Here is a 22,777-nt window from a genome sequence, read left to right on the forward strand (position 1 = left end):
ACAAAGTTAAGTCCAAACTAGTTCGCTTTTCTCATCACCAACTGATGTCAAAAGCGAATCGAACTTCATTTCCATCGTCGTCAATAAACTTATCATCTTTAGTGATGCTGCTCAACCCCATTGGCAGGCAATTTCCTGGATGGAAAACAACCTACCCCTTCAAGGATGATGGCGGCGACACATGCTCCTTGGCCATAATCGATTTAGTAATAAATACCATCATCGATCACAATAAAACATCACCAATTTGGAGGATTTTATCATTTTTTTTACGTTCCTTCCATTTGCCTCCAGCCAATGAAAACACAATAACAAACTCCTTCTCCTCCTATAGTATTTTTCGATTGGTCCAGCTCGGTCGAGCGAAACCCAATTTTACGGTCCTCTGGCTGGATCAAACCGCTCCGAGCGGGCTGATAAAGGTAAACGATATTATTCACGCTTGTGTTCCCCGATGGGACATGTCATAAAATTGGGAGGAAGCATTTATTGCAGTTCATCAGTATTCTTTTCAAGACAAAAATATGGAAAAGTTTAATAGGATTCAAAATTCATAATCGAATATAATTGTTGTTGTGATTTGATCCGATATTCAAATATTGTCAAACAAAAAAATTCCAATTCGAGAATGGTGAATAAGCCCTATTCACAAAACTGTATCACACACATATGATGGACGCTTCGACAATTGCCCTGGGGGAAGTAACAAAAAATAAGCCCATTCTGTTGTCATCTAGTCAAGGATGCCTAACAAGCCTCTTAAAATCAGAAAAAAAAAACCAATCCCCTTTGCATATGTGATTGAAACCTCTGAAATGGGGTTTTTCCCCGAAAAAAAAATCCCCATCAGCAAAGTGAGTTTTCCATAACAGAATGAAAAACGTAATCCCGATCGAATGACAGCCCCCCGGAAAAAATCACATTGTTTGCCCATCTGCGTACACTAATTGGAATCCAATCGAGCAGGCCACGAACAAACGATACATTTCTCTAGAGAGACTATATGGAGTTGTTCTGCGGAAAATGATTGTCAAAATATGCTCATCACAGCATGCCGATTGCCAAATTGAGAGACGACCTATCGAGCACGTGGTGGAACACAAAGGCAGAAGTTTCTTTTTCAATTAAACAAATTCAAAATTTATCACGGCAGGCGTTGCGTTTTGTGTTTTCCCGTAAAATAATAATATCTCGGCACACTTTGATTGACACAATTTGTGCAGCCAGATTCAAAACAGAATCATCTCCAGACCAGCCAGCACTCTCAACTCAACTCAACTGGGGAGCTAAATGGGAAAATATAATCAATCAAATCAAGGATGATATTCCGGTGATGCTGTTCTTTTGCCTTTCCTCATCCAGACCGTACCACCAACTCCACACGAGACCGAGACCGAGACCCGAGACCGGGGAAATAAAAGCCGGGAAGTCGGGACATACCTAATGGATTTTATCAGTATTGGTTCACCTTTCGGAAATTGAATCAAACTTCGAAACAGCATTGACAATGGGAACGAGGAACATTCGGCGCTTCTGAGCTGTGATTGTTGTGTTTATCGATAATTTAATAGAACTGGATTTCGAGCTGGCTCCGGGGTAGTAAGAGCGTGATAAAACGGATACACGCGCGTTTACTGTAATTAAATTAAGGCGATTTAAATTGATCCCCGTGAGTGTTCTGTTTGTTTTGTGACGACTACATTGTTTTTCTTTTTCAAAATGGAAGCTTACTAAAATATTTGGAGTGATGCATCATTACTGGATTTAGATATTATCTGTTGGTGTATTTCAGATTTAATTGAATTAGTAGATATCATTTATTACATTATTTGACATGAGATTTTCTTCCGAGTCAACTGACACTTGTTTTCATTGATTTCGAATACAGAAATATAATGGTTTCATTTCTGTATAGCTGATTTTTATCCTCCAATCACGTCAATTTGTAATCCGTCTTTTCCGCCGGAAGGCCAAATCAACACAAACAATTAGCAGAAGCCTCAGATATCTGCGCTTCAGAAGCTAATCCGTCTTTTCCACCGGAAGGCCAAATCAACACAAACAATTAGCAGCAGTCTTAAAAATCGCGCTTCCTTAGCCATTCCGTCTTTTTTCAGCGGAAGGCCAAATCAAAACAAACAATCAGAAGAACTCTCTTAAAAATCTGCACTTCCTAAGCTTATTCCATCGGAAGGCAAAATCAAAGCAAAGAATCAGCCATAACAGTCTTAGTAATCTGCACTGCCTAAGCCAATTACAACTATTTCCACCGGAAGGCCAAATCAAAGCAAACAATCAGCAGAAGCTGCCTTAAAAATCTACGCTTCCTAAGCCAATCCGTCCTATCCACCGGAAGTCCAAATTAAAACAAACAATCAGCAGCAGCCTTAAAATCTGCGCTTCCAAAGCCGTTCCGTCTTTTTCCACCGGCAGGCCAAATCAACACAAACAATTAGCGGTAGCAGCAGCCTTAAAAATCTGCACTTCCTAAGCCAATTTCGTCTTTTTTTCATCGAAAGGCCAAAACAAAACAAACTATCAGTAGAAACTGCCTTAAAAATCTGCACTTCGTAAGCCATTCTGTAATTTTCCACCAGAAGGTTAAATCAAAACAAACAATCAGCAGAAGCTGTCTTAAAAATCTGTGCTTTCTAAGCCAATTCCGCTTTTTTCACCGGGTGGCCAAATCAAAGCAAACAATCAACAGCAACAGTCTAAAAAAATTTGCGCTTCCTAAGCCTATTTGGACTTTTTCCATTGGGCGGCCAAATCAAAACAAACGATCATAGCAGCAGCCTTCAAAATTTGCACCTAAGCCAATCTGTCTTTTCCATCGAAAGGCCAAATCAAAACAAACGATCATAACAGCAGCCTTTACAATTTGCACTTCCTAAGCCAATCCGTGTTTTTCACCGGAAGGCCAAATCAAAACAAACAATCAACAGCAGCTTTAGAAATCTGCGCTTCCTAAACTATTCCTTTATTACCATCGAAAGGCCAAATCAAAATGAACAATTAGCGGAAACAGTCTTAAAAATCTGCGCTTCCTAAGCCAATTTCGTCTTTTTCCACCGGAAGGTCAAACCAAAACAAACAATCAGCAGCAACATTCTAAAAAACTCTGCGCTTCCTAACTCTATTTTGTCTGAATCAAAACAAACGAAAGTATTTCCTAAGCCAATCCGTATTTTTCACCGGAAAGCCAAATTAAAACTAACAATCAGCTGCAACCTTAAAAATCTGCGCTTCCTAAGCCATTCTGTTATTATCATCAAAACGAATAATCAGCGGCACAGGTCATAAAAGTCTGCGCTTCCTAGACCGATTCCGTCTTTTTCCACCGGAAGGCTAAACCAGCACAAAAATTCAGTAACAGCAGTATTCAAAATTGGCGCTTTTTCAGCATCTCCGTCTTATTTACCGGAGGAACGATCAATCCAAGCAGCAGCCTTGACAATCTTCGCTTTTATATCATCTCCGTCTTATTTACCGGAACCGGATCCATTTCAAAACAATCTGAGCATCAGCCTTGCAAATCTGTGCTTATCTTACCAACTACGCCATTGTCGTGATTTTACGATTCTTATGAATCTCAACTCAACTCAGAGATTCACTCAGACACGTCTATCACTCACAAAAATAGATCAATTACTGTTTTGCCTTGTGTTGCTCAAATAACAAACGTTGCAATAGAAATTTATTTTATTTTATTTATCTTCAGTGTTGCTGTATACAACTTTTTTTTGGAATAAATTTGATTTATTTTCTGTATATTCTTCATCTCATATCTACAGATTCACATAACTGTTCAAGTTCTTATATTTTCGATTCCTTTCAACCTTTATTATCACATCCAGCGATCACCAGTACAGATCAAAGAAGTAATATAAAAAAAATCAATTAATAAAAAAAATTCAATAATTTTTTGGAACGCGAAAAAAAACCTGCAGCCATCTGACAGTAATAGTTTGAAACTAATCACAGCATTAGTTATCACAGCATTGAATTAGTATAAACTTCAGGAAACATATTCAGTTAGGCTTCAGCATTTCCAAATCCGAATTGCCGGGCCTTACGCTTAACCCCTGCCATCAGATTTTGTACAGCCACCTTGTCCACCTTCTTCGCCGCAGGAAGCCAGTTTGCCATGAACTGCTGCTCGTCCTTAGCAGTTATTTTTGGTCTTCTTTAGGTTCCGCTTGACAATAGCCCAGTATTTCTCAATTGGGAGGGTTCTTGTCCTTGGGAACCACCTGCACGTTGTTGGCGGCGTACCACTCCATGGCCTTTTAACCGTAATGGCAAGATGCCAAATTCGGCCAAAACAGTACGGAACAACTGTGTTTCTTCAGGAAAGGCAGCATACGTTTATTCAAACACTCTTTCACGTAAATTTCTTGGTTGACAGTCCCGGAAGCTATGAAAATGCTGCTTTTCAAGCCACAGATACAGATGGCTTGCCAAACCAGATATTTCTTCGCGAACTTTGAATGTTTCATGTGCTTGAAAATATCTGCTACCTTTCCCCTTCCTTTTGCCGTATAAAACTCCTGTCCCGGAAGCTGCTTGTAGTCGGCTTTGACGTAGGTTTCGTCGTCCATTGTCACGCAGTCAAACTTCGTCAGCATCGTCGTGTACAGCCTCCGGGATCGCGCTTTGGCCGTCGTATTTTGTTTATCATTTCTATGAGTCACTACCTTCTTGTAAGTCGATAGTCCGGCTCGTTTTTTGGCTCGATGCACGGTTGTAGACGATACACCCAGCTTATTTGCGGCATCCCGGAGAGAGAGGTTAGGGTTTCGCTTGAAACTACCGGCTACTCTCTTTGTCGTCTCAGCGGCTTCCGGTTTTCGATTTCCCCCCGATCCAGACTTCCTGGCTGTCGACAAACGTTCCCCAAACACTTTAATTACATTTATAACGGTTGATTTGGCAACTTTCAGCGATTTTGCCAGCTTTGCGTGCGAGTAGCTCGGATTTTCGCGATGCGCGAGCCAAATTTAGATACGCTGCTCCTCTTCCTTGGACGGCATTTTGACAACTGAAGAGTGAATTCCAAAATCAAAATAGGAGCAACATACTACGTCAAGTTGATATTGACCAAATTTTGACCGTATCACCCTTTAGAACACTTTTCAACTTTGCCAATAACTTCACAACAATTTTTTTACTTTTATTAATCGATTGCATCGACACATTTCATAAAAGATAAAAATGCACATCGATTCTTTCTCGCACTCTAGCACAATTAATTTCACTGATTTCTATGCCCCACTCGCAAAAAATAAAAACGCACATGTTTAGAGCCCGACTCTTTCAGCATATAATTTGGTTTCAATTGCTTCAACTTACAAAATCACACAAGAAAAAAACTTAAAAGCTAGAATCCCACTGAATATTTCGAGCACAATCGGCTGGCTAACAAACTTCATACACCGCAAAAAAAAACAAGAGAACGAACGCGATGACAGAAAAATTCGGCCGTTTTCGAGCACAGCTTGCTGCATGCAAACAAATCGTAACATTTGCAGAGGTTTACAAATAATCGTACAGAAAAAAATGTAAACGTAATATTTACAAAATTCAAACAGCAATGTGTTGCATTTATTTTAGAGTTGTTTCTTTTGAAACCTAGGTCTCACAGGATGAGCAAAATAACTCAGTAAAATCGCAACAACGATAAAGTGTCGTTCAGTTGAGAAACAAGAGTTTTTATTTGGAGTTTTGTATGGAAAAAGGCTGAAATTTGTTCATGGTTCAACTTACTGCAAAATGTACTGGTTACCAATTTGGTCACAAATTGTCAGATTGATAGAAGATAAATGTGGAAGGTTCAGAAATATTGTTCTAGTGGGAACGTTATTAACAATAGAGTCTTGAGATGCTCAGATGGAAAGATCTGCAATAAATGTTCTATCATTTTCAAAAATGTACAAAAATGTGTAACAGGAAAAATTTCAATCCTCTAAGTCTAAACAAATGTTTGAAAAGAAAAACCATACATTGAAAATATTATTATAAATGTATTAAAATTTTGTTGAAGACTATTCCAATGCCAATTATGTTAAAAAAAAACTTCTGATTTTATTTCCCAAACGGAAAAATTTTGTCCTCACGAATAAAAAAAACTACTTCAATTCACTTCTTCAAGAGACCCAACCGCTTGAATAACGTCGGAATGCGAGCCCCGAAATTTGGAAAAAACATTATGAAAACGACGAAGCTTTTTGTCAACAAACGAAAAACGCTCGACTTGAAAATTCCTCAGATGAAACGAACGAAGCACATTTGGCTGGAATTTGAAGAATGTCGTCTTTTTTCAAGTTCGAAGCTTTTGCTACTCGAAAGCTGCCGAGGCAGAAAAAAATCAACTTAAATAAGGGTACGTCTCACGTACAAGACATTCAACGTTCCGTAACGAAAACGGGATAGTGCCAAGCCGGTCGGGCTGCTGTTAAACGAAGATAAATTCGTCCCTTCTTGACAACCTGGCTAGGGTATGCGTGTTTTTTTCGGGGTGGGTTTCACAGCTTGTCCCTCGGTAGATTGGGAATTTTTATTGGTGGCACTGCTGCTACTCGAGACTCAACTTGAGCCGACACTTGTAGGATCCGGACAGAACCGGAAAGATGTGCCGCCATTCAAAAGTGGAGGTGAGATGGATAAATTCCTGTCCACCAAACAAGTGCAATAATGCTACACGGAGAGCGAGCGACACGAAGCGGAGCAATGAAAATTTCAATTCAATCTTCTGCTGCATTCACATATGTTGCACATGCTATGGGGGATGCATGGAAACATTTTATTACTGCCATAAAATGTAATAAAAGGCTACGTTTGGGGAAAATGTTGAATAAAAAAAATCATATTGAAAAAGCATTGAATTGAATTTCGTATCATCTTGTGTGAGAAATCGATGTGGATTTTTTAAATTAAATGAATCTTTATATATTTGTTTATGAATAAATAATTTTAACGAAGAATATTTTAATTTTAGAAAGTGAAAATCTGTTCATGGCATGAAAAATCTGGATGAAACCCTCTTGACTTAAAAAATGGAAGACACACGATGCTGTTCAAATGTTTGAAGACAAAGTTTGTGAGAATTGTTTTCTCATTATTTTCAATCTGTGAGACGTAACAGTATACAAAAGTGTGCTTCTCAGATATCAAAACAAGCATTCCATTACCAGGAACAGTATGTCAAAAGTTAAACGTATACGATTCAGCTTTTCCCCCCTAAACAGCGATACGTGGAATGAACAGAGAAAGAGAAAAAAAATTCATAAGTCCCATATCAATTTCACATTTTTATCTCGAAGAAGAAGATCATTTTACAATCAAACTCGGTACAACACTCCGAAACTACACGTGTTGTATATTCAATTTTGGGTGATATTTCACAAACCCTTATCTGAGAATCTATCACACAATATTTGAAAATCTCTTTCCGTCTAAAATAGACAAAAAAAAACTCAAACCCCCTAATAGTCCTTTGGCTCTACACTCGAAATCTCCAAACTCCTGATAGAGAATCAATATTTTCCAAACAAAACAAATACTTGCCAAAGAAAGTTTGCTCTAGCAGCAGAAGTCGTAACGTTTGCACTTTCTCGCCGCTGCTGCTTCCAGCCAGCAGAGGATGAGCAAAAGGAAAGGGATCAGCTTCGTTCGGTGCTTTTGGGGACGCAGCATTTTGTATAGAAAGCTTCAGCTGAAAGAAGCGCAAACAAACGGAAGGAGAATCTCCATCAGCAAATTTCGATTTCAATAACTTTGGACTTTGGACCATAGATAGTAGTAGTTAAATACGATTTCTGTTCATTGCTTCTTTATAAACATAAGAATCGACCAAAGATTTCAACTTCGAACAATGCAAAGATTATAGTTCGCCAATAAATACAGTGTCACATGATTTAAGCAATCGAACTAGCTTGACTTTCAACATGATGAATGTATTTCTTCCGGCCACACTTGACAGATTGAAACATTACTGGGGGCGACACGGGAGGCGAAACTTTTCCCAAAGTCTATTGATGCTGGATTTTCAGTCATGTCTCTCGTCCGTGAAAATCTCCATAGGTTCACCGAAAGTCGAATCAAGCTTTCTAGGGAAATTCAAACAACCACGGCTTAGGATGTGCGATTGTGTCTGTGTGAGGAACAAACAGCACAACGTCGACGTTGTGTCGTCGAGTTTTATTGCTATTGATCAGTCCCATGGGAGATTGTTGTAACAATTGAGGACGAATTGATTTGGTTTTTGTCTCCCTCTGTCTTTCTTGTGTGCTTCCATGAACGGAACCCGTGCTAGTGTCTTATACTTCCGACATGTTCGGACTGAAGGTTCCGATATTAACGAACCTCAACTGATGCATGCAGTGAAAATAAACTATCTTTCAAAGGTTTCTTTTTTTTTTCGACAATAGCAGACCAGAACATTTTACTGCCAACCCTGAAAAGCTTGCAGCCCCTCTTCTCATTAATGCTGGGCGCAGGCTAAATCTCCCATAGGTTGTAGTGTTGATGTTATGTGAACGATGTTTTACACCTAAATAAGTGTCGAAATATTCAAACTAAAGTGCGTCCACTTCGGTAAAATTGCAGTGAATCCGTGCACCCATGGTGAGCACCAAGTCAAACAATACATAATCTTTAATGTTCATTTCCTCTTTAACAGGCTTTTTTTTGCGTTCAGTCACGCGGTTATGTTCAAAATAGTCCTCACTATGAGTTTTAATGAATGCCGTTTGGGCTAAAAAACGACCCTGCTTTTTTTTAATGAGTGATGAAATTTGTTCAACGAAAGAGATGTTTGTGTCTCAAAAATTCATCGCAGGTTACTATGACCTCTAGAGTAATCAATACAAAATAGACATAGAAACCAAATTAGTTGGCTCAAATTTCTAAAATATTGATAAAGCTGCTTGGGCTTCTTTTAAAGCCACAATTCATTCGAATTGTGAATAAACTTCGAACAGCAGTCAACAATCAAACTGCTTAAATATTACAAAAAAACTACCAAATCCATTCCTCATCTATTAGCACCACTAGACGGGATCGTTCGGGTTTACCCGAATCAGGCACTCCGTGTTTGGATGTGGGCCTTTTTGTCCCAATTTGAATGTGAAAAATTTATTCCACAGCTGAGTAGAACTTTTGTACCACTTGCCTTAGGCTGCTGTGAAGAGGCAAGGGTTCAGGGGACTAGATATGTATGTTAGCGAGCGAATCCATAGATGATGGCCCGGGGACCATCACGACGATGCCAACCAGTGACGATGAGGTGAAAATGGTGCTTTCATGAACGGAACTCGTGCCATTGTCTTATGTTTCCAATATGTTCGGACTAAAGGTTCCGGTATAAAGGAAGCTCAACTGATGCCTGCAGTGAAAATATAACATCTTTCAAAAGTTTTTGTCGACAACAACAAACCTGAAAATTGAAAAAAAATAGATGAACTTTTTAAAGTTGCTCCACACACTGCGTTGATAACTGTCGATTTTACAGCCTACCCTGAAGTTTTCTTAAGGTTGCACTCATGGTAACGTACCACAATCATAGTGTAACTTTTCTTTCGAAGCTATGGTTGCAAGTAGGTTCATTGCAAATGTGTCGAAATATTCAAACAAAAGTGCATCCACTTCGGTAGAATTGCAGTGAATCCGTGCACCCATGGTGAGCACCAAGTAAAACAATACATAATCTTTAATTTTCATTTCCTCTACAACAGCTTCTTTCGAAGTGTTTAAATTCTATTCGATTGTTGGCGTTCAATCACGCGGTTATGTTCAAAATAGTCCTCACTATGAGATTTAAAGAATGCCATTTGGGCTAAAAAATGAGCCCACTATTTTTAATGAATATGAATATTGTTCACCGAAAGAGATGTTTGTGTCTCAAAAATTCACCGAAGGTTGCTATGACCTCTTGAGTAATCAATATAAACTAGACATGGAACCCAAGCATGTTGGCTTCGATATCTCAAATATTGATAAAACTGCTTAGGAAGCAACAATTCATTCGAATTGTGAATAAACTTCGATCAGTAGTCAACAATCAAACTGTCTAAACATTACCGAATACTACCAAACCCATCCCCCATCTATTAGTACCACTAGACTGGATCGTTTGGGTTTACCCAAATCAGGCGCTCCGTGTTTGGATGTGGTCCTTTTTGTCCTCATTTGAATGTGGAAAATTTATTCCACAGCTGAGTAGAACTTTTGTACCACTTGCCTTAGGCTGCTGTGAAGAGGCAAGGGTTCAGGGGACTAGATATGTATGTTAGCGAGCAAATCCATAGATGATGGCTCGGGGACCATCACGACGATGCCAGCCAGTGACGATGAGGTGGAATTTAAATTAATGGGCCACAGTGGCCGAACACGTCATGCGGATGTGTTATCTTTTGGCCCCGACATCGTTGTTCATATATGACCCCGGACCCCGGACTAATTTGGAACGACAACAGCCAGCGGTCGAGGGATTTGGGACCTACTCTCAGACAACTCTAATACTGACAGTTTATTTCGAACGATGGTGGCAGCGACATGACCCTCGCTGCAGAGGGAAATGCAGTTTATTAGCTCTGAATTTGCCTGTTAGCAGCACTTGTAAAATAAGAAATTTCGTTTTTCATTCACCCCGATTCAATCTACACAACCCGCCGCCCGAAATTAAATATAGATCAGTGTCAGCTTCCGGTGACACACAACGAAATTAAATCCGAAGATTAATGTGATCCGGTTTTAGTTTTCTGCTGAATCGTCTCGAGCCATCTTCTTCTACTTCCATATGCAAGGATATAAGAGCACACAATAGAAGGAAAAAAACACTACATACTTCCTACATATATAAGTTCATCTCACATCCCGTTTCTCACATTCAGCAGCCTCTGCCACCGGATGCGAAATTTGCCATCAGTAGCTGCAAGATGCAGGAAGACCACTTTTGCATTTGACATAAATTGTCATTCTCATTCGTTCATTCATTCCGGAAAGGTCGTTTTCCGTATGCCGTTGGTTTTTTTCTCAGTAACCGGAGCTTCGTTTTTTTTCGTTTGTATCCACCCCCACAAAATGGCTTGAACTTTACAGGTCTACGACAGCTGTATCGGCGAGCTGTGAATCGAATCATGATAAGGTAAATGTTTGCTTAGAATATGAGAAATATTGATAAGTTGTGTCAGTCGAATGTGCTTTTCCGAACTATCAATGAACGAAATGGTGGATTAATTTTTAACTGACACAATATGAAATCATAACCGTTGAATCATGAGGAAGGATACGAGGATACTTCTGAAGTTTCGTTGTGAAATCTGGGTAAAACTGATCAGCTCCTTATACCTCTGATTAAGTCTTGATCGGTCTCTGGGGCCTACTTTCTTACGATCGAACTTGCTCTACGCTCCGATTCTTGCTTAGTAAAACAGTCGGAAAATCGATTTTAAGACACAAGCTTTGATATGTTTGATGTCGAAAAGATGCGATTTCCAGTTGCATAGTTGAATAACACTGTAACCAATTGTAACGATTAACATCCGTAGACTTTTAGCTATAAATAAACGAATGCTTTTATTCGGTTGAAATCTTCAAAGCCTACTGTTGTTTTTGAGATATACCGTGTTTTCTTTGAGATCAACAACGAATATTTTTATGTTTCACAATTTTTGATACCTACACCAAATGTTTCTCAGTTGCCAGACTGGAAATAAATTTATTTTTTCGACTTCAATTCTTTTTATTCAAAGTTCAAAGAATCTCACAAAAACGTTCAGAAACTAAACAACTGTTATGGATAAAAAAAACTTTCGACCAGAAGTTGGTAAACAAGAAATCTCAAATATTGTGTGACCTGCGCACAGTTTCAATTCCTTTGTGCCCACATTTCTTCCAGACATCGAAATATACCGGATGATTAATGATGGTTGTTGTTGCCATGTGGGTAGTGTTCAAAGTTTTATGTCACCAAACTTCGCCATAACGACATGAGTGGCTCAGCTAGGACTTCATGTTCCGAAAGTTTTCCAAAATACCTGGTTCACGGAACGCAGGAAATCTCCTGGCTCAGATTAATTTGACGTTCCAGTCCATATAAAACCAGAGCCATAAAAATAAATCAACCCACTCAAACGCCGAGCAGACTTTCCGTATGCTCCACACAGTTGCTAGCGACACTTATTAGTTTCGGGAAAATGCTCCAATCGGATTGAGATTAATTGCACATCCGCCGAGAACGGAAAATTGATATTACTTCCATCCCGGAGCTCCGGTTCCAGCCCCCGGAGGCCTTTACGGAACCACCAGAAACAGTAGAGAGAGGCGTAACCGTGGTTTTTCAGCGCAATAAATCGATATCCTTCTTTCGTCGGTTGTTTCAGCTCGATTGGTTCCTGAATTGGGCCGCCGCCACGCCGTGCGCCTGAGGAAATCCAGCAGACGATGATGGAAGATTGTTCTTCGGAGAAAAGGAAGGAGCTCGCGCGAGGCTGTGTCGAGCCTGTTCCTCTTGGAGGCTCATAAATCTCCCCACTGGAAATTCTGTTCTGCTAACCAATTACTGCTAGCAGAACACGACAAAGCAGTGTTTTATTGGAAAATCGGTTCATGGAATCAGTTTTGGTTGTTAGCATATTGTCAATGGAATCAATTCAAAAACAGGGCCGGCGTTCTACTCAGGATGGAGACGCATCGAATCCGTTCGGATGATTAACGTTCTTGGGATGTGGCTGTCAATGGCACGCATACGCTGTTTTGATCGCAAATATGATTTACATCACTGTTTAAAATCTGAGTAGGCTTTGCTGGAAACAGCCGCTTTTTTTCAGCAACGAAATTTTGTATTGCCAACGTGGGAAGTGTTTAGAAAAATCTACAAAAAACAACAGAGTATACCTATGGTTAAATAATCAGTTCGAAGCCATTACTTGGTCAACATTTTCAATAGTTGTCCGTATTGTTGTACGGATGCGAAACTTGGTGCACATATGCGATGTCGACGCGATAACTGCAAGTTTTTGTGACTTGCTGCCTGCGGAATGTCATCCGCGCTTCGCTTGGTGGCCTGGCAACTGGATCTCAAACATCGTCGGTGTCATCAAAAGAAGGCGCTAGAAAACGATATTCGGAAACGTTAGTGGCGGCGTAGTCTGGCCACTGAAATCCGAAAAGTTGACGAAAACCATGGCTGGCAGCAAGTGAAGACGCTAGCTCCGACTCGCCAGCAGTGGAGATCTTTTATCTCAGCTCTATGCGCCTGACTAATTGAGTACAAGTCGAATATCGTTGTCCAACGCCTTGTCTTGAAATCCAAGATGGTTTCATCCGCTTAACTTGAAAATGCTGTAAATGTCTGGAAATATCGGAATATGGGTATTAAATAGTTGAAAGCGCTCAACAAGTACAAGTCGAATTTCGCTATCTGACACCATCTTGAAATCTTTTCTTTTCAAACCTGTAAATTACTGGTAATAGCTTGAGGCCCCCATAATATTGGTTATTGGGTGATAGAGATAAGCAAGCAGATGTCGAGTTGGCGGCTTTCGCTTAAGATTAAAATCACTGAAAATTAAATGCAAGCCCCACAATATAAGTTTTGGGTGGAAAGGCTATACAAAAAGAAGTCAAATTTGGTATTCTGATGCTATCTTGAAATCCAAGATGGCGGCATCGGCTTTTCGCTTCAAACCTGTATATTATTGATAGTCGTTTGAAACCCCCATGATATGGGTATAAGTTAAAATGGCTTAACTAGAAGAATACGAATTGCACTATCTGACGTCATCTAGAAATCCAAAATGGCGGCTTTTACTGAAATTAAAACGCTGTAAATGGCTAAAAATCGAAAGGGCTAAACTGAAAGAAGTCAAGTTTCGATATCTGACGCCATCTTGAAATCCAAATCGCTGAAAATCGGATGGAACTCCCACAATATGGGTATTGGGTAAAATGCTTAACGAGAAAAAGTCGAATTTCGTTCTCTGACGTAATCTTGATATCGAAGATGACGGCTTCTGCTTAATTAAAAAATGTAAATTACTGAAAATCGCAAAAGGTAGCCGCAATCTTAGATTTCAAGATGGCGTCAGGTAGCAAAAATTACAAAAATGACAAAAATGACAAAAATGACAAAAATGACAAAAATGACAAAAATGACGAAAATGACAAAAATGACAAAAATTTAAAAAAAATCAAAAATGACAAAAACTACTAAAAATACAAAAATGACACAATGACAAAAATTACAAAATGACAAAAATTACAAAATAACAAAAATTACAAAAATAACAAAAATGACATAAGTGATAAAAATGACGAAAATGACAAAAATGACAAAAACGACAAAACGACAAAAACGACGAAACCGACAAAAACGACAAAACCGACAAAACCGACAAAAACGACAAAAACGACAAAAACGACAAAAACGTCAAAAACGACATAAATGACAAAAATGACAAAAATGACAAAAATGACAAAAATGACAAAAATGACAAAAATGACAAAAATGACAAAAATGACAAAAATGACAAAAATGACAAAAATGAAAAAAAAATGACAAAAATGACAAAAATGACAAAAATGACAAAAATGACAAAAATGACAAAAATGACAAAAATGACAAAAATGACAAAAATGACAAAAATGACAAAAATGACAAAAATGACAAAAATGACAAAAATGACAAAAATGACAAAAATGACAAAAATGACAAAAATGACAAAAATGACAAAAATGACAAAAATGACAAAAATGACAAAAATGACAAAAATGACAAAAATGACAAAAATGACAAAAATGACAAAAATGACAAAAATGACAAAAATGACAAAAATGACAAAAATGACAAAAATGACAAAAATGACAAAAATGACAAAAATGACAAAAATGACAAAAATGACCAAAATGACAAAAATGACAAAAATGACAAAAATGACAAAAATGACAAAAATGACAAAAATGACAAAAATGACAAAAGTGACAAAAATGACACAAGTGATAAAAATGACAAAAATGACAAAAACGACAAAAACGACAAAAACGACAAAAACGACAAAAACGACAAAAACGACAAAAACGACAAAAACGACAAAAACGACAAAAACGACAGAAACGACAAAAACGACAAAAACGACAAAAACGACAAAAACGACAAAACCGACAAAAACGTCAAAAACGACAAAAAGACAAGAATTACAAAAATGACAAAAATTACAAAAATTACAAAAATGACAACAATGACAACAATGACAAAAAATTACAAAAATTACAAAAAATACAAAAATTACAAAAAATACAAAAATTACAAAAATGGCAAAAATGATAAAAACGACAAAAATGACATAAATGACATAAATGAAATAAATGACATAAATGACATAAATGACATATATGACATAAATGACATAAATGACATAAATGACATAAATTACATAAATTACATAAATGACATAAATGACAAAAATGTCAAAAATAACCAAAATGATCAAAATGATCAACATGACAAAAATTACAAAAATGACAAAAATTACAAAAAATTTCATAAATTAGCTTGGCTCTTTCACCCAATACCAATATTGTGGGGATTTCATGCAATTTTCAATGATCAACATCATTTTAAAGTTCAGTGCAAGCCGCAATCTTGAATTTCAAGATGGCGTCAGGTAGCGAAATTGCTTTTTTTTCTAGTTTAACTAACTCTAACTAACTCAGTACCCACGTGGAAGTTTAATGCGATTATCAGTAATATACAGCGTTTTAAACATAGGAGGAATCAATTCCATTATATTTGCGATGTCATTATGTCATGTTGTTGAGGCGATAAAACTCGACGCTAATTTGTAGCAGATTTATTTATCAGCTTCAAAGCTGCAATTATAATATAGGATAGGTTTGTTTGCTAGACATTGTGAATTCAGTTCAACTTATTATTTAGTGCCGATTTGCAGTATTTGCCTCGATTATTTCAGATGATTTTGTGCTCCTAACGTGGTGCTTTCGAAGTAAACCGATGTGTTAAACTGCTAGTTGTGGCCTAACGATTTGACGCGTATCTGCATGTATATGTGCTGAGCACTAATTCACTACTAGATACTAACTATACTAAGATACTTGGCTTCTCTACTTGAGCACGGCAAAAAAGGAAATGAACGGACTGAATTGTCGAAAACTTTGTCGACCCTAGCGAATTACAAACTTAAGCAGCGGAAGTTGCGTATATCGGTATTTGTTTCGATTTGCACGGATTATTAATGATGACGTTGCGATGATCATCATCATCGATTAGACGGTAGCAGTTTCAGGGTTGCCAGGTGCGGTAACGCATGTTTTATAATTATATTTAATGAAAAAAGTTTATCGCGAAGTAATTTAATGTTATTTTTTATTTTAAGATACTATTATTTATTTTAAGATACTATTAGATATATATTTTATCTAAAATCTTGACTGGCAGTAGAAATGATGCTCATAAAATGGTAAAAAAATAACTTTTTTGTTATCAATTTTTCCAGATCATTTATCAATAATGCAATCATCATTCATCAACCATCATGATTGCTGAGAAAAATGAGAAAAAAAACTTGGAGAACTTACGGAATCTAAAAAACAAAAATTGCTAACATGTTTTATAAAAGCTTTATAAAAGCCTTGGTGATCAAAATTTTACATAATTATTTAATCGAAGATTTTAAAAAATTATCATGATGACCAGGTAACCAGATTTCAACTTTATCAGAGTTCTGGTGATGTATAGAATGCGCATTTTATGAAGATTAATGCTATAGCTTTAACAAAGTTGTTCTGATCATAATCAAGCTAAAATTGTTACCTGGGACTGGCCTACAGAGAAGCAAATAACTTTGGCGTTCAAAAAAAAATGACAAAGGATTTTTGGCATTCAAAACGTTGTTGAAACTATCGTTTAAGATCATTCAAGGATTAAAATTGTAGAAGAATATTAATTTATCGGAAAAGATTTTGAGCTAATAGGTAAACGTATCTTTTTGATAATCTTCAGGTTGAGGTTTATGTGAGATCCAGTAGGCGAATTACCCGTGAAGCTATCGTAGTAACCCGAAAAGATAAATACAAATAAATCACACATAAAGCTGACAAGATTTATTCTATATTTGGTAAAGTTGAAGTATTGAGTTTAATTGATGAAAACGTGTTTCAGTGACACAAAAATAACCCACTCCAGTTAATTTCGAAACAGTTGAATCCACTAAATTGTCTTCAGTTTTTTTTTCAATTGAATATTGGGCAATAAAACAGTGATAATTGAAAAAAAGGGTGCAGTTGCCTAAGATTTTGATGAGACAAACGTTTGGTGGAAAAAGCTGACCCATACCACGACTGAAAAAAGTGTTCGCCTTTTGATGGAAGATACCAAGAGTAAAGTAAGAATATTTCTTATATCAAACGCTAGATAAATGGTTTCTTATTTTTTCACGAATAAAATTGTTGTTTGGGTTTGAGTTTCTCTGTTAATTGTATTGTGATTTGTTTTTCTACATGATTAGATACTCACTCTTGTATCGAAGTAAATAACCGCCCTTTATCTGTTTGCCGATGGAAGCTGGAAATGAACAAAAAAACACGCATGAGAAAAGTAAACAACATTATTATCAATGGGGTTGTGTTTCAAGTTATCGAATATATCATCCTGTGCGGTGGGGTTTGTGTGTATATTTTTTTTCCTCGGTTTAGTTTCAGATCGGTAAAAACGCCTGGAGCAACAGCATCTCAACCTAAACCTAACCACAAACCTCGACCAGTCAGTGAGTGAACAAAACAAAGTAATAAACCGTTTGTCACGTATTCCTGGGGTCTTTTGTACGAGAAAAACGAATCACGTAGCTCGAGTCGGGCATCCCGAAAACCGCAAGATGCCGGCGAAAGCTTCCACCGACTGAATGAAAGACCGACCGGTGAGAAACAATCCGAGAAAGCATCCGAGCAGGTTTTGTTTTGCTTGACACGGCCAGGATTATGTAATTTGGACATCCATTCTAGAAAGGAGGGATGAAGGAAGTTAAAAGGGGGAATAAAAATGGACTCAATTTGTTGCGAACAACAAATCCCAGATGAATTTTTATCAACATCATCGAGAGAATTTCAGATGGATACGACTTCTTTTTGACTTAGGGCAAAAATGACTCAAAATGAGCGAGTTTACCTTTGTTTTTCAACATAATCTTATATATAAAAATGGAGGCGTTTTCTTTGTGATAACATCACGTATGAATGGTCGGTCGGAATGCAGTGAAATTTGGTATCCGAGGGTTTTTTGGGTCAGAGATGGTTTGTATAATAGTTTCAAGAATCTCACTTTTTATGAAAGGGGGGTCCCCATACAAAATTATCTCTTCTCATCTCTTCTTCACATCTTCTTATATATAAAAATGGCGGCGTTTTCTTTGTAATAACATCACGTATGAATGGTCGGTCGGAATGAAGTGAAATTTGGTATCCGAGGGTTTTTTGGGTCAGAGATGGTTTGTATAATAGTTTCAAGAATCTCACTTTTTATGAAAGGGGGGTCCCCATACAAAGTTATCTCTTCTTCACATCTTCTTATATATAAAAATGGAGGCGTTTTCTTTGTAATAACATCACGTATGAATGGTCGGTCGGAATGCAGTGAAATTTGGTATCCGAGGGTTTTTTGGGTCAGAGATGGTTTGTATAATAGTTTCAAGAATCTCACTTTTTATGAAAGGGGGGTCCCCATACAAAATTATCTCTTCACATCTTATATATAAAAATGGAGGCGTTTTCTTTGTAGTAACATCACGTATGAATGGTCGGTCGGAATGAAGTGAAATTTGGTATCCGAGGGTTTTTTGGGTCAGAGATGGTTTGTTTAATAGTTTGAAGAATCTCACTTTTTATGAAAGGGGGGTCCCCATACAAAGTTATCTCTTCTTCACATCTTCTTATATATAAAAATGGAGGCGTTTTCTTTGTAATAACATCACGTATGAATGGTCGGTCGGAATGAAGTGAAATTTGGTATCCGAGGGTTTTTTGGGTCAGAGATGGTTTGTATAATAGTTTCAAGGATCTCACTTTTTATGAAAGGGGGGTCCCCATACAAAATTATCTCTTCTCATCTCTTCTTCACATCTTCTTATATATAAAAATGGCGGCGTTTTCTTTGTAATAACATCACGTATGAATGGTCGGTCGGAATGAAGTGAAATTTGGTATCCGAGGGTTTTTTGGGTCAGAGATGGTTTGTTTAATAGTTTGAAGAATCTCACTTTTTATGAAAGGGGGGTCCCCATACAAAGTTATCTCTTCTTCACATCTTCTTATATATAAAAATGGAGGCGTTTTCTTTGTAATAACATCACGTATGAATGGTCGGTCGGAATGAAGTGAAATTTGGTATCCGAGGGTTTTTTGGGTCAGAGATGGTTTGTATAATAGTTTCAAGAATCTCACTTTTTATGAAAGGGGGGTCCCCATACAAAATTATCTCTTCTCATCTCTTCTTCACATCTTCTTATATATAAAAATGGCGGCGTTTTCTTTGTAATAACATCACGTATGAATGGTCGGTCGGAATGAAGTGAAATTTGGTATCCGAGGGTTTTTTGGGTCAGAGATGGTTTGTATAATAGTTCTTTGTATAATAGAATCTCACTTTTTATGAAAGGGGGGTCCCCATACAAAGTTATCTCTTCTTCACATCTTCTTATATATAAAAATGGAGGCGTTTTCTTTGTAATAACATCACGTATGAATGGTCGGTCGGAATGAAGTGAAATTTGGTATCCAAGGGTTTTTTGGGCCAGAGATGGTTTGTATAATAGTTTCAAGGATCTCACTTTTTATGAAAGGGGGGTCCCAATACAAATAAAACTTTATTTGTTACGATTTCCATAAGAATCTATTGGCGAGCACAATGCAGTTAAGGACCTGTAGATGAAATTAAACATTTATTACGATTTATACTTTGGAAGGTAAAACGAAGTTTACCGGGTCAGCTAGTTGTTAATTAATTTAATTAAACTGAAAAACTTCTGGAAGATCCAAGCTTTCGTCATACCCTCATCGGCTAAACGACACCAATTAGTAGAACAAAAATAAATATTTCTCAATTTTTCAACAATTTTACTCTCTCCTAAGATTTGTTTGCTAACTCAAACAGCTCCACACATATTCATATGCGAGTAAATTTTCCGCTTCAACGTTCCTACAGTATGCAGTACCCAGTGAATCTACCAGCAACGACTGCTGGCTGCCGCTGAAATTTATGATCCAACGAATTTACGATCCCAGCCAGTAATTTCACTTAACCCTTCTGGAAACGTGCCCGGTACCTTGGCACGGGCTTATGTAGTTACAGGGGCAAGCACCGAGGATCATCAACCCGTTCGCTCTTCATCCAGGATGTACTGTGCATTGTACATACCCAGCATATGTTCCAGGAAATGTGCCTGGTTCAGAAGTGAAAAATTCAGTAGAAATAAGTACGACTCAAGAAAACTTCCGTTTTATTTTTTTTCTCGTTTCAATCCGCCCGGAAGCAAATGTGGTGCAGGAACCGAGGCAATACTAATTTGAAAAATCTGTTGCTTCTTCGTCTCTTGAATGGATGGCAGTCGGTTGTCGGTCGTGGAAGGAGAAAAAAGTCGAAAGTTGAGAAGAAGAAGCAGAGCATGGTTTCTTGTTATCCAATAAGATGTAATAAAGTTAGATTGTATTCCAAATTGACAAGATTATGGGTATGTGTGTGATTGCAATTTCGACTAGGAGGTGAGGTTTTCGGGGACGAACAAGTTTCAAATGAATTTAACGAAGGAATTGATTTGCTTAAATGGATTAAGTCAGAAATGTACCGACTCATGTATCATTGTGATTTTAAATCATTTGTGTCTGGTTTCATACTATAAGTCTTGGATTTCTGGCTCGTAATGAATTTCCTAAGATCAATGAATAAAATTCAAAAAGCAAAAACGTAAATTCAATCACAATCATTGTATCTCCTAGAAAGAAATTCATGGCAAATATAATTTTTGAATGAAAATCAGTAATATCTGTTAAAGAAAATTATTCCAATTAAATTTTACACGTGAAAAAAATCAAAAGACGATGAAAGAATGACAAAAATAACAAAAATGACAAAAATGACAAAAATAACAAAAATGACAAAAATGACAAAAATGACAAAAATGACAAAAAAATTACAAAAATTACAAAAATGACAAAAATGACAAAAATTACAAAAATTACAAAAATTACAAAAATGACAAAAATGACAAAAATGACAAAAATGACAAAAATGACAAAAATGACAAAAATGACAAAAATGACAAAAATGACAAAAATGACAAAAATGACAAAAATGACAAAAATGACAAAAATAACAAAAATGACAAAAATAACAAAAATGACAAAAATGACAAAACTGACAAAAATGACTAAAATTACAAAAATTACACAAATTACAAAAATGACAAAAATGACAAAAATGACAAAAATGACAAAAATGACAAAAATGACAAAAATGACAAAAATGACAAAAATGACAAAAATGACAAAAATGACAAAAATTACAAAAATGACAAAAATTACAAAAATTACAAAAATTACAAAAATTACAAAAATTACAAAAATTACAAAAATTACAAAAATTACAAAAATTACAAAAATTACAAAAATTACAAAAATTACAAAAATGACAAAAATTACAAAAATTACAAAAATTACAAAAATTACAAAAATTACAAAAATTACAAAAATTACAAAAATTACAAAAATTACAAAAATTACAAAAATGACAAAAATGACAAAAATGACAAAAATGACAAAAATGACAAAAATGACAAAAATGACAAAAATGACAAAAATGACAAAAATGACAAAAATGACAAAAATGACAAAAATGACAAAAATGACAAAAATGACAAAAATGACAAAAATGACAAAAATGACAAAAATGACAAAAATGACAAAAATGACAAAAATGACAAAAATGACAAAAATGACAAAAATGACAAAAATGACAAAAATGACAAAAATGACAAAAATGACAAAAATGACAAAAATGACAAAAATGACAAAAATGACAAAAATGACAAAAATGACAAAAATGACAAAAATGACAAAAATGACAAAAATGACCAAAATGACAAAAATGACAAAAATGACATAAATGACAAAAATGACAAAAATGACAAAAATGACAAAAATGACAAAAATGACAAAAATGACAAAAATGACAAAAATGACAAAAATGACAAAAATGACAAAAATGACAAAAATGACAAAAATGACAAAAATGACAAAAATGACAAAAATGACAAAAATGACAAAAATGACAAAAATGACAAAAATGACAAAAATGACAAAAATGACAAAAATTACAAAAACTACAAAAATGACAAAAATTATAAAAATGATAAAAATTACAAAAATGATAAAAATTACAAAAATTATAAAAATTACTAAAATTGCAAAAACTACAAAAATTACAAAAGTGAAAATAATAATAAATATTCAGCACTTTTTTTTATTATATCACGTTTTCGATTATTGCCATTTTTGTCATTTTGGCAATTCCAACTTTTTGTCTTTTTTCCTTCTTGTTTACAACTTGTTATTTTGACGGTGAACTTAATTTTAATTTCATTTTTATATGTTTTCAAATTCCGCCTACCGTATTGAAGAATTACTGGACCTTACTATTGAAAAATTATGTTTATGCCATATTAACCCTAACACACAGATTTCCTGAAAAACGGCTGTTGCTTGAGCGACAGAC

The 22,777-nt window shown here is 36.3% G+C and overlaps 1 long non-coding RNA gene across 1 annotated transcript in view; it reads right to left on the reverse strand.

Annotated features, from left to right (window-relative positions):
• Positions 1-22,777, reverse strand: part of LOC129746766 (uncharacterized) — a 51,237-nt gene that overhangs the window by 12,960 nt on the left and 15,500 nt on the right. Inside the window, exon 2 of the long non-coding RNA XR_008737368.1 lies at positions 17,534-17,581. This is a non-coding gene — a long non-coding RNA (uncharacterized LOC129746766). The remainder of the gene's footprint in view (positions 1-17,533; positions 17,582-22,777) is intronic.

This window comes from Uranotaenia lowii, chromosome 1, assembly GCF_029784155.1.
Source record: "Uranotaenia lowii strain MFRU-FL chromosome 1, ASM2978415v1, whole genome shotgun sequence".
Classification (NCBI taxonomy): domain Eukaryota; kingdom Metazoa; phylum Arthropoda; class Insecta; order Diptera; family Culicidae; genus Uranotaenia; species Uranotaenia lowii.